This window comes from Balaenoptera ricei, chromosome 4, assembly GCF_028023285.1.
Source record: "Balaenoptera ricei isolate mBalRic1 chromosome 4, mBalRic1.hap2, whole genome shotgun sequence".
NCBI classification, from domain to species: Eukaryota; Metazoa; Chordata; class Mammalia; order Artiodactyla; family Balaenopteridae; genus Balaenoptera; species Balaenoptera ricei.
In genome coordinates, this window is record NC_082642.1 from 152,450,262 (window position 1) to 152,467,525 (window position 17,264).

Sequence of the window (17,264 nt, forward strand, 5' to 3'; positions counted from 1 at the left end):
GAGGGGAGAGGGTAAAGGGGAGGTGTTATTCAATGGATATAGAGTTTCAGGTCTGCAAGATGAAAACGTTCTAGAAATCTGTTGCACAACACTAAATACAGTTAACACTATTGACCGTACATTTTAAAATGGTTAAGATGGTAAATTTTATGTTATGTTTTTACCACAATAAAAACAAAGCAATGACGCAAGGTGAGTTAAGTTCTGAAGATCTAATGTGTAACAATGTGACCACAGCTAACAGTATTGTATGTGTTCTTCAAATTTGCTAAGAGGGTAGACCTTAAGTGTCCCCACCACTAAAAAAAAAACAGAATAATTTTAATTTTAATTTCAAAAAAGATGGTAACTGGGCTTCCCTGGTGGCGCAGTGGTTGAGAATCCGCCTGCCAATGCAGAGGACACGGGTTCGAGCCCTGGTCTGGGAAGATCCCACATGCCGCAGAGCAACTAGGCCCGTGAGCCACAATTACTGAGCCTGCGCGTCTGGAGCCTGTGCTCTGCAACAAAAGAGGCCGCGATAGTGAGAGGCCCGCGCACCGCGATGAAGAGTGGCCCCCACTTGCCGCAACTAGAGAAAGCCCTTGCACAGAAACGAAGACCCAACACAGCCATAAATAAATAAAAATTAAAAAATTAAAAAATTTTAAAAAAAAAAGATGGTAACTACGTGAGGTGATGGATATGTTAATTAGCTTGATTGTGGTGATTCTTTCATAATGTATGTCAAATCATCAAGTTGTACACCTTAAACACATACAACGTTTAATTGTCAATTATACCTCAATTAAGCAGGGGGGAGCAATGAAGTACTGACACATGCTATAACAGATGAACCTCAAAAACATTATGCTGACTGAAATAAGCCAGACACAAAAAGACAAATGTTATATGATTCCACTTCTATGAAATATCTAGAATAGAAAATTACAGAGACATAAAGTAGATGAAAGGTTACCAGGTGCAGGGGGGGGCGGGAGGGAATGGGGACTTATTGTTTAATGGGTACGGAATTTCTGCTGGGGTGATCGAAAAAGTCTGGAAATAGATAATGGTGATGGTCACACAACATTGTACTCAATGTCACTGAATTATACACTTAAAAATGGTTAAATGGCAAATTTTATTATGTTACACCTATTTTACCACAATTTTTTAGAAGTCTGCATTTAGAAAAAAAATTTTATTTACAAAAATAGGGGCTGGCTGACCCCTGATCCAGAGTTTTCTGTAAAATGTGTTCTTCAGTCTAACACTCTCCCAACTGTAATATGTGTTCTATAGCATGTGTGTGTTATGACTCCAGAATTATCCCCGTGTCGCAGATTCGAGGTGGGAAGCTCTGGGGTCCTCGTCATTGGTCTGCGCCATTTCCTCATAGGTACACACTTATACACATGTGGAACATGGAGAAAGGCAAATTTATGTTGGGTTGTGTGACCTTAAAAAGCCTCCAAACTATGTCATTTACACTCTGCTGTGTACCTAAGAGGGCCTGTCTGATACAGTATGAAGACTTACGGGTTGGGAGACCTGTCACCATTCACTTCCTGGCCCTCAGGTGCATCGTTTCTGCTCTCTGGGACTCAGTTTGATCAGACGATTCTCATTTGCTGGTTACATGATGTCCTGCACCAGAGAAGCACGTAGCCTCCAATGCAGCCCGCGTGAGAGGGCATCCCAGCATCCCAAGGATGGCCGCCACCATCCTTAGTCGTATTTTTATCCAGAAGAATAAACATCCTAGTAGAAGGAGACATGAAATGCGAAGCTTGAAGTCATAATTCAATGTACAAGAACCCGCAAACCGGTGCAGGTTTATTAGATGGCTAATAAAAATAAATCATGGTCATGTCTTTAAAATGACTTCTCATGTGTTGTGGTTACTTCTCGGCATACTGTAAATTAGCTGTGAAGGGCTACTTCCTGCCGGGATTTTTTTTGTCCCTCAAATATAAAGGGTTATAAGGCTAAAGAATGCAGACACGCATCATGTCTGCAGAAATCGTAAAAAAAGATCAAATGTAATATTTTCTTTCAACATGGACAACGGCTTTGAGATTTTCCATTCAGGCAGCCTTGAACACAGCCTCCAGCATTTGCCAATTACTCCTGACAAATACCATTTGGGCCTGAGTGATGTTGTAAGTGAAATAAAACAGTGGGAGGAAAAAAACCAGAGCATGATAAAAGGCATTTTTTTTGGTCTGCTGAGAACTTACTGTAAGTTATACATTCACAGGGGAAGGCCTCGCTTCCTGCCAGTGACAGGCCCCATGTGATCCAGAGTTCTAAGGTGACTTTTGTTTGACAGTAATAGGAAGAGAAGACAAAACTCAGTTTTTATGTCCCTTAAAAGGGAGTCAGCTCTTTTTTTCCCCTCACAAAGAAAAATATGTCTATAAACAAAGGAAGGGACACCAGGCACTGCCCCCACCCCATTCTGCATAATATGAGCTAATGGGTGAGAACAATGCCATGAAATCAACCTGGCCAGAATGCCCTGGGCTGCCAGCACCTCCGACTGGCTGGGATCTGAGCTTGGAGCATGTCAGAACCTGCAGGGAACCCAGGCCACAAGAAAGAAAAGGCACAGCCATCACTCAGAGTGTAGCTGTCTGATCCTTCCCACGCCCCATCTCTCCCGAAATCTCCTCCGCTCCTGAGGTCCTTCTGTCCCAGAACCCATGGGTGGCCTCAGATAAGCAAAGACCAAATCCATCCCCAGCACCACCACTGCCTCATTCTTCAAGGCTCCAAGGAAACTCATCCCTCCACTCAACCTTAGTGCTGTAGGGAATCAGAAAGCAGCTCATGGAAATGGCCAGAGAGAAGCTGTAGGTGTATGAAGACTCCTTTATACTCCTAAGTTAACACCATGGCCCAGTCTGGAAGTCCCTGGACTCTTCCACTCGAGGCCCACCAGCCCCCATGCATTTGCAGTGGCTCAGTGAATTCAGAACCACACCGCTGCACGGGGATCTATTTTTTCCCCGTGAATGTGAACCTCAGAAACGGATGTTAGGGAGACTGGGGTTCCACGGCTGAATGCCCAACAGCCGCAGCAAGGCGTGTGCGTAGGGAGCTGGGTGCCTTCCGTCGGGCCACCTCCCCTGGCACTTCCGAGGAATGTGGGAACAGCCGTCCCCCAAAGTCAAAGGGGCAAAACTATGATAATCGCCAAGGATCTGGCCTCGTGGGTCCTCCCAGCAGAGCCCCAGGGCCCGGCGAACAGCGCCCTCATGTCAAGGATGGGTGTCCCCCAACTGCGCCAGATGGCTTGCTGATGGCCAGACCGACTGGTCCAGGAGACTGGGAATTCTCTACCACAGTGGCTTGGACCTCAGAGCCAGCCACACTTCTGCGGCACTGCTTCTCTAGCTCCCAGTAGGTTCCGGGCAGGGCCTGAGACTCTGCATTTCTCACAAGCTCCTGGTACTGTTGATTCTGTTGGTCTCCAGACCAGCTTTTAAGGAGCAGGGTTCTAGGGCAAACCACCCCAATAAAACATGCTGACAGTGCTTCGTTAGCTTCCTGAGGGACATTTTCAGTGGCAGTGGCCTCCCCCCTAGACTCCTGCCACTAGCAAACTATAAAAGGAAGATGATGAATTCTAACAGTTGCTCACTGCCAATATTTTGCTCCTACTGGTATCAGAAACACTGCCTTGTAAATAAAGACACAGAATATTTCCTTTTTCATACAATTTCTGCTGATGCCTGTGTCCATGTGCGCCATGGCTCCCAACGTGGGCTACGGTGTGGTCCCCTGGCCTGAATATTAAACCACAACAATCACAAAGAGCTCATTATCCCAACGTGAATACTCTGAAGCAGGATCTGTTTCCCAAACAGCCAACCACCGCCAGTAAGGCAACTCCAATCAGAGAAACTGTCATCTGTAGTTTACTCCTCCAAATAAGAGGAAAAACTTCAATACCACAGTAAGGGCCTCATCCAGGTCTTGCTAGCACGCTCTAGATTAAATGCCCAAGAGAAAACAAACACCCACTCAAGACAAGGCTGGGATGTGTATAAATAGCAAGAGGGGTGGAAGGAGAAGAGAGTGAGAAGGGAGAAACCGTGATCAGAGCTCCCCTGATCTGCAAGTTGAATTCATCTTGATGGGAGGACAGATCACAGAGGCACTGGGGAAGTCCAGCGGACCAAAGAGATCGTTTCAAATGAGGCCCCCCCAACACTGTGCAGTCACTAGGTGATGTGTGCTGGGTCACGTCACTGCCCCAGCCGTGTGGGATCTGGAGCCTGTCAGTCACCTGTAGACAGAGCAGTCCAAGGACACCCTGGTGTCGTTTTCACTCTACTTTGAAGCTCTGTCCTCAGATCAAACGCACGCCTCTAACAACAGACAGGCAGCCCTCCCGTTGGTTGGGGAGAAGTGGCTCCTTTCCAGCTCTCCACCAAATGGACCACTCTCTAATTCTAGAAGCATCTGGCAGAAGAGGAGTCGAAGAGTAGCCCCCTTTTCTTTGTGTGGGTGTTCACTTTAAACTCCAAAGCGACCCTTGCTCTTTTTGCCTGTAAGTCAGGACCTGTCTCCCTGCTCCCAGTGATGATAGAAATTAAAACCTGCTACCTGGTGTGAAAAATTCTGGCCAGGTCCCTTCTCTGGCAGCCATCACCTTGAACTATTGTTTATCTGTCTGCGTTTCTCACCCAAGGAGCTCCAACGGCCCACAAGAGAATATGAACTCTGCATTTTATCCCAGTAGAAACACATAGAGTTCTTTTTTGCCTTGTCTGGATCCTAACATCTGAAAAAAAAAAAAAGACACTCCCTGTTGCCTGATTTTGACGGTAGCCTCAAGGACCTGAGTCAGCATCCTCAGCCCAGCGGTCTTCTTGCGCCATCCAGTGTTCAAAGATGGAAGTGTCTCAAGCTCACTGCAAAGTCCCACAGATTCAGAGATCCATTTCATATTTTTCAGGCATCAACCATAACACTTGGGACACTCACAGATACAGCTTGTTTTTAAAGCAGACTTGTGAAAAGAACTAAAAAGTACTGAGCCCCCTGTTGTGGTCTGGCCACTCATATTTCACTGTCCTGGCTGAACTGAATGTTAAAGCATTTGTGCTTTGGATTAATCTGTACTCAGCATGGATTGGTACTATTTTAGAAATTATTTAGGCAGCATAAACTTGTTCAGTGGTACAGCAACTGGCATTCTCTCTCCTGCCTCCCAAAACTATTGTTAACTGTAGGCTTGAAAATCCAGAATGTTCCAGCTGGGAGAAGTTAAAGGAGCTTGTTCCTATAGCCCAGAGACTCAGAAAGGAAACTTTGGTGAAGAGCAAAGTCACCTGAGAGCTTTAGGACCCCCAGGATGTTGGCACACCGCAGACCAATTAAATCAGACCCTCGGGATGGGACTCCGGCCTCTGCAGTTTTTAAAGCTCTGCATAGGAGAGGGAGGTGACATCAGCAAGGTGGAGGGCTAGGAGGTCCCAATGTTCATCACCTCACAAAAACAATAAACAACTGCAAACCAACAAAAATAGCTCAGGGAAAAGCTCTGGAATACAATGAAGAAGCATCAAAAATCCCGCAGAGCTCAAAAACCGAGGATGGCCATGCAAAAAAGTACAGGAGGCATTTTACCTGTGTTACCCCATCCTCAAGTCAAGAGCGTCTGAGTGCCAGGGAGATCACCCCCAGAGGAATTCCACCTCCTGGAGAAAAGGAAAGCAGAAGCCCAGCAAGCCTCACCACTGTGTACGTCTGCAGCCTTTGCTACTGAGGTCTCCCCCAGTCTACACCAACGCTGATCCCAGCTGACGGAGCTGCCCGGAGGGCCCACAACCATGTCCCCTCCCTAGGGCTGGAGCTGTCACTGTCCTCAGAGGCCCCAGGCACTGCTGTGCCCCACTCTCTGGGATCAGGACCTCACAGCGCATCACCGTATACATGACGGGAGCCACGGCTGCCCGGAGCCCTGCTCTCAGTGTCAGGTCACAGCTTTGTGCCACCACTTCCGGGGCAGCCTCTGCTGCCCTGAGCCCCACCCTCTGGGTCTCAGGTCACACTCTGACCAGTACCAGTACCACACTGTTACTGCCCTGAGCCTCACACCCAGCTCCCAGGTCGTGGCTCTGAATCACCACTGATGGGGCTGCCCTGAGCCCCAGCCCCACGACTCAGGCCACCACTCTGAACCATCATTGCCAAGCCACGCTATCAGTGCTCCCAGCCGGCCCCTCGGTCCCAGGTCAAAGCTCTCAACTGTCATTGCCAGAGGCACTGCCACTGCCCTGGGCCCTGCTCCCTGGATCTTAACACAAGGTTTTAACAAGCCACCACCAGGTAGGTGCTACTACCGTCCTACAACTGCCCCCTGGGGTCAAAGTTGGGACTTCAACCCACCATCTGCAGGCTGTGCTGCTACTGCCCCCTGCCCCCTGGGGCCGAGGACCAAGCCATTGCTGCACCTTGTCACCCCAGGGTCTGTGCCACTGCTGCATCACCACCCCCCGCCAGCCAGAGTCACTGTGGTGAGACCCAGAGACCCAGACCTTGGTTCCACAGGCCATCTGTACACGCCAACACCTTAGACACAAGGGATGCTGCCTCAGCAAGTGGTCCCAGGACTCCAGTTCCACTTCTACTGTTTGCCAGCACACCAGGCCACAGCCAAGAGGGATCCCATTGGCTAGAACTTCCTCCCATGGGAAAAGCAGAAGACCCCAGCAACCTTCACCTCCAAAGTTCCCAAAAGCCTTTGTTGCCACTCCCACCCATAGGACCTTCGCAGGCTTGGCCACAGAATATTCCAGCAGTCTGCACCTACGAGGACCTCAGCTGACAGAGCTGCATGGAGACTACGCTGCTGTGCCTTCCAAGAATGAAAGACACTGTATCCCACCAGGCTAGCACCCTTGCAGCCACATTTAGGTGAAAGTCTTTTCCCACTGAAGCCAGTCCAAAAAGTGAATGCACCCTCAAATGCACAGACATCAATGCAAAGCCATCAGAAACATGAAAAAGCAAGGAAACATGACACCACCAAAGGAACATAATGATTTTCCAGTAACCAATCCCAAAGAAATGGAGATCTGCGAGTCTATCAAAAAAAGATTTCAAAATAATTATTTTAGGAAGTTCAGCAAGATTTAGGAGAACACAACTTAACGAATTCAGGAAAACAATAAATGAACAAAATAAGCTCAACAAACAGACAGAAATCATTTTTTAAAAGAACCGAACAAACTCTGGAGCTGAAGACCACAGTGAATGGAATGAAAAAATGCAATACAGCGCTGTTGAAGCTCTCAGGCAGAATAAAGAATCTGTGAACTTGGACTGGTGGTGCAGTGGTTAAGAATCCGCCTGCCAATGCAGGGGACATGGGTTCAATCCGTGGTCCAGGAAGATCCCACATGGCGCAGAGCAACTAAGCCCATGCACCACAACTACTGAGCCTGCGCTCTAGAGCCCACGAGCCACAACTACTGAGCCTGCGCGCTGCAACTACTGAAGCCCGCGAGCCTAGAGCCCGTGCTCCGCAACAAGAGAAGCCACGGCAGTGAGAAGCCTGCGCACCACAAAGAAGAGTAGCCCCCACTCTCCGCAACCAGAGAAAGCCCACGCACAGCAACAAAGACCCAACGCAGCCAAAAATAAAATTTAAATACTAAAAAAAAAAAAAGAATCTGTGAACTTGAAGATAGATTTCTTGATATTATACAGACAGAGGAGAAAAAAATAGATTGAAAAAGACTGAAGAAAACTTATGTGAATTATGGGATACTATCAAACAAAACAAAACAAAACAAAAGAAGAGAGAGAGAAAAGGACAGAAACATACTTAAAGAAATCATAGCTGAAAAATTCCTAAATCTGGGGAGAGACACCGCCATCCAGGTACATAAAACCCAAAGGTCCATAAATAGATATAACCCAAAGAGATATTCACCAAGATACATTATAATTAACCTCTCAAGAATCAAAGACAAAGAGAAATTTTAAAACAGAAAGAGAAAAGAGACTCATCACATACAAGGGAATCCCAATAAGGCTATCAGCAAACTTCTCAGCAGAAACCTTGCAGGCCAGAAGAGGGGATGACACATTCAAAATGCTCAAGGAAAAAAACTATTCACCAAGAATACTTCAGCTAGAATAATTGTACTGCATTAATGAAGGAGAAATAAAGACTTTCCCAGAAAAACAAAAGCTGAGGGAATTTATCAGCACTAGACCCGCCTTACAAGAAATGCTAACAGGAGTTCTTCAAGCTGAAACAAAAAGACACTAATTAGTAACATGGAAGTATCAACTTCACTGGTAAAGGTATAGTAGAATTCAAAATACCCTAATACTGTAATGGTGGTGTGTAAGTCACTTTGAACTCTAGCATATAGGCTAAGAGACAAAAGTCTTAAAAATAATTACAGCTACAATATTTTGTTAATGGATACATAGTATAAAAAGTGGTAAATTGGGACATCAACAATATAAGTTGAGGGTGTGAGCAAGAAAATGTGTAGAACACTTTTATGCAACTGAAGTTAAGTTATAATCTTAACAGTTATAACAACAAGATGTATTATGAAAGCCTCATGGTAACCACAAAGCAAAAAGTATCTATTGTATAGATACATAAATGATAAATACAAAAAGAATCAAAGCATACCACTATTAAAAAAATCAACTCACAAAGAAAGACAGCAAAAAAGGAAGAGAGGAACAAAGAAACTACAAAACAATTAGAAAGAAATTAATGAAATAGCAATAGTAAGTCTTTGCCTATCAATAACTACTCTAAATGTAAATGGTTTAAATTTTCTATTTAAAAGGCAAAAAGTAACTGAATGGATAAAAAAACAAAACCCAACTATATATACTGCTTAGAAGAGAGTCATGTAAGCTTTAAAGACACAGGCTGAAAGTGAAGATATTTTATGTAAATGGAAACCAAGAGAGCTGAGACAGCTATACCTATATCACACAATATAGACTTTAAGTCAAACATTGTAACAAAAGACAAAGAAGGTCATTATATTGTTATAATGATAAAGGGGTTAATTAATCAAGAGGATATAACAATTGGAAACATATACGCACCCAGTATTGAAGCACCTAAATATATTAAACAATTATTAATAAAGCTGAAGGCAAAAAATAGATAGCAATGCAATAATCGTGGGTGATTTCAATACCTCACCTTAAACAATGGGTAGGTCATCCAGAGAGAATCAATTTTAAAAGTGGACTTGAAAGACACTTTCAATCAAATAGACCTAATAGACATGTAAAGAACATTCCATCCAACATTCTTCTCTAGCACACATGAAACATTCTCCAGGGTAAATCATGTTAGGTCACAAAACAAGTCTTAAGAAATTTAAGCAGACTGAAATCATATTGAGTATCTTTTCCAACCGCAGTGGTATGAGACTAGAAATCAGTAACGAGGAAAGCTGGAAACTTCACAAATACGTAGAAATTAAACAACACACTTCTGAACAACCAATAGGTCAAAGAAGGAATAAAAAAAAATCTAGAGACAAACAATAATAGAAACACAGCATACAAAAACTTATGCTAGGGGACACGGGTTCAAGCCTGGTCTGGGAAGATCCCACATGCCGCGGAGCAACTAGGCCCGTGAGCCACAATTACTGAGCCTGCGCGTCTGGAGCCTGTGCTCCGCAACAAGAGAGGCCGCGATAGTGAGAGGCCCGCGCACCGCGATGAAGAGTGGCCCCCACTTGCCGCAGCTGGAGAAAGCCCTCGCACAGAAACGAAGACCCAATACAGCCATACATACATACATACATACATACATACATAAATACATAAATAAATAAATAAATAAAATTAAAAAAAAAAAAAAAACTTATGCAATGCAGCAAAAGTGGTTCTAAGAGGGAAGTTTATACCAATGAATGCCTACATGAAGAAAAAAGATCTCAAATAAACAACCTAACCTTACTCCTGAAGGAACTAGAAAAGGAAAAATAAACTAAGCCCAAAATTAGCATAAGGAATGAAATAAAAATTAGAATATAAATAAAGGAAATAGAGATGAGAAAGACAATAGAAAAAGATCAACAAAACTAAGAGTTGGTTTCTTGAAAAGATAAACAAAATTGACAAGCCTTTAGCTAGACTAAGAAAAAAAAACAGATTACTCAAATTAATAAAATTATAAATGAAAGAAGAGACACTATAACTGATACCACAGAAATTCAAAGGATCATAAGAGACTACCATGAACAACTATATGTTAATGAATTAATTTAGAAGAAACGGATAATTTCCTAGAAACACACAACTTACCAAGAATGAATCATGAAGTAATAGAAAGTATGAACAGACCAATAATGAGTAAGGAGATTAAATGGGTAATCAAAAATCTCCAACAAATAAAAGCCCAGATGACTTCACAGGTGAATTCCACCAAACATTTAAAGAAAAACTAATACCAATCCTTTTCAAACTCTTCTAAAAAACTGAAGGGGAAGGAAAACTTCCAAACTCATTTTACAAGACCAGCATTACCCAGATACCAAAGCCAGACAAGTACACTACAAGAAAAGAAAATCACAGGTCAATCATCAGAGGATGAACACAGATGCAAAAATCCTCACCAAGATACTAGCAAACTGAATTCAAGAACACATTGAAATGATCACAAACCATGATTAAGTGGGATTCATCCTTGGGATGCAAGGATAATTGAACATATGTAAATCAATAAGTGTGATACATCACATTAACAGAATGAAGGATAATAACCAAATGATCATTTCAATAGATGCAGAAAAAGCACTTGACAAAATTTAACATCCTTTCATGGTAAAAACTCTCAACAAATCAACTATAAAAGAAATGTTCCTCAGCATAATAAAGGCCATATATGAAAAGTCCACAGCTACATCATACTCAATGGTAAAATTTTAAAGCCTTTCCTCTAAGATCAGGAACAAGACAAGGATACCTACTCTCCCCATTTCTATTCAACATAGTACTGGAAGTCCTAGCCTTAGCAATTAAGCAAGAAAAAGAAATAAAAGGCGTCCAACTCAGAAAGGAAGTAGCAAAATTATGTTTGCAGATGATATAATTTTAGACATAGATAACCCTAAAGATTGACCAAAAATCTGTTAGAACTAATAAATAAATTGCAGGATACAAAATCAACATCAGAAATCAGTTGTGTTTCTATACACTAATAACAAACTATCTGAAAGACAAATTAAGAATGCAATCTCATTTATAAAAGCATCAAAAACTATAAAATACTTAAGAATAAATTAACCAAGGATGTGAGAGACCTGTACTTAAAACTATAAGACATTGTTGAAACAGACTGAAGAAGACACAAATAAGTGTAAATATATTCCATGTTCATGGATTGGAAGAATTAATATTATGAAAATGTCCATACTACCCTAGTGTTCTAGAGATTCAGTGCAATCCCTATCAAAATTCTAATGGCATTTTTCACAGAAACAGAAAAATAAACTACCTTAAAATTTGTATGGAACCACAAAAGACCCTGAATAGCCACAGTAATCATGAGAAAGAAGAACAAAGTTGGAGGTATCATAGTTCCTGATTTCAGACTATATTACAAAGCTATAGTAATCAAAAAAGTATGGTACTGGCATAAAAACAGTCACATAGACCAGTGGAACAGAATAGAGAGCCCAGGCATAAATCCACACATATATGGTCAACTAATTTTTGAAAGGGTACCAAAAATCCACATTGGAGAAAGAATAATCTCTTCTAACAAATGGTGTGGAGAAAACCAGATATCTACATGCAAAAGAATGGACCGCTATCTTACACCACACACAAAAATTATCTCAAAATGGATCAAAGACTTAAACGTAAAACCTGAAACTGTAAAACTCCTGGAGGAAAACATAGGGAAAAAGATCTTTGACAGTGGTCTTGGCAATGACTTCTTAGATAAGGTATAAGTACAGGCGACAGAAGCTAAAACAAACAAGTGGAACTGTATCAAACTAAAGAGCTTCTACACAGCAATGGAAACAAGCAATAATTTTAAAAGTCAGCCTACAGGAAGGGAGAAAATATTCACAAATTGTGTATCTGAAAATATACAAAGAACTCATACAACTCAATAGCAAAAAAGCAAATAATCCAATTTAAAAACAGGCAAAGGACCTGAATAGACATTTTTCCAAAGAAGGCATACAAAAGTTATATGAGAAGGTGCTCAACATCACTAATCATCAGGGAAATGCAAATCAAAACCACCTCACACCTGCTAGGATGGCTATTATCAGAAAGACAAAAGATAACAAGTGTCAGTGTGGATGTGAAGAAAAGGGAACCCTTATACACTACTGATGGAAATGTAAACTGATACAGCCATTATAGAAAACAGTATGGCAGTTCCTCAAAAAAGTAAAAATTTAACTACCCTATGACCCAGCAATCCCATTCCTGGGTTATATCTGAAGGAACTGAAATCAGTATCTCAAAGAAATATCCATACACCCATGTTCACTGCAGCATTATTCACAATAGCCAAGATATGGAAACAACTTAAAATGTCCTTCAACAGATAAATGAATAAAGAAAATGTGGCACATATATACAATGGAATATTACTCAAACATAAAAAAAGAATGAAATCCTGTCATTTGCAATGACATGGATGAATTTGGAGATAACCCAGATCGAGAAAGACAAATACTTATGATATCACTTATATGTGGAAATTTTTTAAAAATCCAATTTCATAGAAACAGAAAATAAAATTGTGGTTATCAGGGGTTGGAAGGAGGGGGAAATGTCAAGGGTATAAATTTTCAATTACCAGAAGAATAAGTTCTGAGGGTCTAATGCACAACGTGGTGACTAGTTAATAATATGGTACTGTGTACTTTAAAGTTGCTGAAAGGAAATCTTAAGCATTCCCACCACACACACACACACACACACACACACACACACACACACACGCAGGCACACAATGAGTTAACTGTGTGAGATAATAGATGTGTTAATTATCTTGATCTTGGTAATCATTCTACAATGTGTATGTATCAATATATCAAATCATCATGTTGTGCATTTTAAATATATACAATTATATTTGTCAATTATTCCTCAATGAAGTTTTTTAAAAAGGCTCCACATGTGATTCCCTTGAATGGTTAAGGCTGCGAACCGCTGGTCCCACCTTCACTATCTGAGGCTCAGAAGCCAGTCACCCAGGACACTGAGTCCCAGAGACGACCTGAGAATCGAAGGTCTGTGCTGCCCATCTCCAACATGCTCTATACTTGACCTGCTTCCTCGATGACATCCTGAAACCCCCTCTCCTCTTAATCAGTTTAGAGTCTCCCTTTGTGAAAAGGTCAAAGTTAGAACAGCAATTACTTACTGCCCTAATAACTGCTCAGTAGATGCTTTGCAGTCCTGGGTTTTGCCTCACCTTCTGATTCTAGGCACCAGAAGGCGTCCAAATGCTTGTGCCAGAGCTGCAGAGCTGGACAGGGACCCTTGAGATCAACAGGGACCCTCACCCCAGGACAAATTCCTCCGGAATGGGAGAAGCCTGCCTGGCGGGACCATTCTCCCCTTCTTGCCCCTCTAATAACACCTGCTTCCCTTTATGGGATGTGGGTCTTCACGGTGAGTGGGAGAGGCTGGAAAACTGAAATTCGACCATAAAAAGTCAGGCTGCAGGGAGAGGGCTTGGCCCGCAGGGACCTCCGGGCAGGCCTTCTTTCTCCTCAAAGCTCGGTGCTGCCGGTTCCTTGTGGCCAATGAGGTCGCCCATTATAACACAAAAATGAGACACAATAAAAACTGCTCTGAGGTGGCCCATCCCTACCCTGCACCCTAGGCTGCCCATCTTTGGAGGCAGAAACAGGTGTGGCTGACAGGTGATAGACTTGAACTCAGACACTCCTGGGGTCAAACCCCAACTGTATGGTGTGGGATAAGCCCCCTGACCCCTCTATGCCTCAGTTTCTTCACATCTAATAAAGACGTAATACGTGCATCTCAGAGCCACCGTGAGACCAGAGGAGGGGCTGAAATGAGGACAGAGGCCAAACCCGGGAAGGACTCAGCTCCAGTGCGTCCCTTCTCCAACCCTTCTCAGGCTGACACTACCGCTTCCCTTTCTCCTCCAACAGCCCCGCTCCCACTTTCTGATTCTTCCCTGGAAGAATACAGTTTGGGGAGTTCATTTGGGACAGTATCTGGATCTTACACTCTGGAAGGAGGATGCAAGAAAGCAGAAAGTCCGCTAGAAACGGCAAGAAAATGTGGGTTCTGATGCTAAGTCCATGGCCCAGAGCAAGCTTCTCACTGTCTGGGAGCTTCACCCACAAAATGAGGGGTCAGAGTGGATCACCCCGAAGACGTCTCTCACCGCCACCCTCTGATGCTACACATATTCAGAGGCCCAGGGTCGGAGTCACACGATCGAGGGTCAGGTCTGTCTAACACTTCACCTCAAGAACCTGCAAAATGACAACTGAAGCCCTGGGACCAGGGACCAGGGACCAGGACTCAGGGTGAGGGCGCAGCCCCTCCTCTGGCATCTCTAGGTCAGTGGTTTGCAGACAGTGCGCCCTGAAATCACCTGGGGCCTCAACAAATACACATTCCCGGACCTACATCCCAGAGGCTGACTCAGTGGGTCTGGACTGGGCTCGCGCACCCTGGCTGCTTCTGATGCCAGGGTCAGGGGACCCCACCGTGACAAACGTGCTCCTAATAAAGGCTCCTCCTGCCTGCGATGGAGCGCAGCCTCACCGCCACCCTCACATCACTCCGCATTCCTTCTCTCCTCGGAGCCTGCTTCCTTTTCTCTAAAACGTGGCTAATAACACGCCCTCTCGGGGTCAATGTGAAGTCAGGTTCCCTGGGCCCTGAGTCTGCTCTTCCACGGACTCAGGCGTCTCTGCTTGTCAAGAGAAGGCCAGTGGTCAAGGCAGGAGGGAGCGTGCTTAAACAGCAGGACCGCAGATCCCAGCCCTCCAAATGCCCGTCCAAGGGCGACCACTCCAGCTCCACTTTGAGTCCACGTGGTCCTAAGCAGGTGAGGGCAGGTGCCCACCTAAGCCCGCCTGTGCTTCACAAACACAGTCACAGCGGCACGAACTTTAGGAGAGTGGGGTATGGAGGTTGACCGAGGTTTGAATCCTAGCTGTGTGACCTCAGCAATAACTCTATCTTTCTGAACCTCTGTCTCCACATTTACAAAATCAGGAAAGTTATTACCGCACAGATCACTGTAAGAATTAAACGAGGTGATAAATGTCATGTGTGGGGCAGAGGACCTAACGCTGCCAGGCCTCTACCATCGTCATCAGACTGACAAACTCTAGCCCTGCCTGTGAAAAACTGTTAGCTGGGCATGAGAAGAGGGATAGAATTGAATTCCCTGGCGGTCCAGTGGTTAGGACCCTGCACTTTCACTGCCGAGGGCGCAGGTTCAATCCCTCGGCAGGGAACTAAGATCCCACAAGCCGCACAGTGGCGTGGCCAGAAACCAATTTAAAAAATTAAAAAAGAAGACGGATAGAATTCTCCAATAGGTACTAACCCTACTTTTTTTTTAAAAATAGCTTTACTGAAATATAACTCACATGCCATACCATTCACCCACTTAAAGTATATAAATCAATGGGTTTTACTATATTCAGAGTTGTGCAACTATCACCACAATTTTAGAACGTTTTCATCAACGCAAAAAGAAACCCCCTACTCTTTGGCTGTCACCCTCCAATCCCTCTAGCACACTGCCCCACGCCACAGCACCTGCCTATCTACTTTCCATCTCTACAGATTGGTCTATTCTGGAAATTTCATGCAAATAAAATTCTATGTGGCCTTTTGTGACTGGATTCTTTCATTTAGCATAACGTTTTTAAGGTCCATCCATGTGGCATGTGTTGGTACTTCATTCCTTTCTATGGCCGAATGATATTCCATTTTATGGGAAGACCACATTTTGTTTATCTATCCATTCATCCACTGATGGACATCTGGGTTTGGGGCTGTTATGAATAATGCTGCTATGAATATTCATGCTCATGTTTTTGTGTGGACATATGTTTTCAATTCTCCTGGGTATGTACCTAAAGGGGGAATTGTTGGGTCATAAAGTAACTCTATGCTTATCAACCTCTTGAGCCACTGCCAAACTATTTTCCAAAGTAGCTACACCATCTTCCTTTCCCACCAGCAGTGTGTGGGGTTCCGATTTCTCCATATCCTCAACAACACGTGTTATTATCCACGTTTCTTATGATTACTGTGCTAGTGGGTGTGAAGCGGTAACCTTACATTTTTCTTAAATCTTACTATATTTCTGTGAGCAGGGTTTTTTTAATTTTACTCATAGCCTGATGTTAAAACTACATGGAACAGAAGGAAATTAAACAAGAAAATATCCCCTCAAGGAAAGGTTACAACAAAATGATGAAGACAGAGAAATGCCCTCTGCAAGGTGAGCGGGAACAGCCCTGGAGAGACAGCAGATGGCACTGCTGTACATGACACATTGTATCGGTGTATGTGGTAAAATGACCCTGGTGTATGTGGTACAATGATCCTGGTGCATGTGGTACAATGACCCTGGTGTATGTGGTACAATGATCCTGGTGTATGTGGTACAATGATCCTGGTGTATGTGGTACAATGACACCATTGTACGTAGTACACTGCATTGTTGTATGTGGTATGATATTGTTGCCTGTGGTACAATGATCCTGGTGTATGTGGTACAATGACACTGGTGTGTGTGGTACACTGGCAGGGATGTAGAAAAGTGCATCAGGCCTTCCTCCTAATCTTGTTCCCTTTAATTCACACACGACTTCCTGGACCTGTAAAACAAAGCTCTTTTCCAAGTAAACCAACATGGTGGCATTCCTGACAAAGCTCTATATTCAAATGTCAGCTGACAACCCAAAATAGGTTTTGTTATACTTTCCTCCTCGGGACAAAACTTACTGCGGCCCAACACTAATCTATCACAGAATATAGCTGCTGTTTACCAACTAAAGGAGGAGCTAAAATAAGTCCCCCATTTCTGTGCCCGGACTCCCCTCCAAGGGGGTGCCCAGGTGTTTCAGTGAAAGCCATTTTCACAGCATTACAGCGCTGATTTCCTGAAAGTCATTAACAGTCTCCGCCTTCAGGCAGAAGCACTTAAGGTGCCCCAGTCGGAGGAGAGTCTCCTCTATTTTCAGCTTGAAAGATTTCAGGAATGCCTCAAATCATCCTTCACTTCTTGG

At 43.6% G+C, this 17,264-nt stretch overlaps 1 protein-coding gene across 36 annotated transcripts in view; it reads right to left on the reverse strand.

Moving 5' to 3' along the window:
• Nucleotides 1–17,264, reverse strand: part of SETD4 (SET domain containing 4) — a 459,131-nt gene that overhangs the window by 415,253 nt on the left and 26,614 nt on the right. For 35 of the 36 annotated variants that reach the window (XR_009502969.1, XR_009502983.1, XR_009502978.1 and 32 more), the window contains one exon: nt 1,522–1,743. The gene's annotated coding sequence lies outside the window, so the exon portion shown is untranslated. Of the gene's footprint in view, nt 1–856; nt 1,744–17,264 lie in introns of those variants that run through there. The other variant, XM_059921498.1, reaches the window with a different exon arrangement.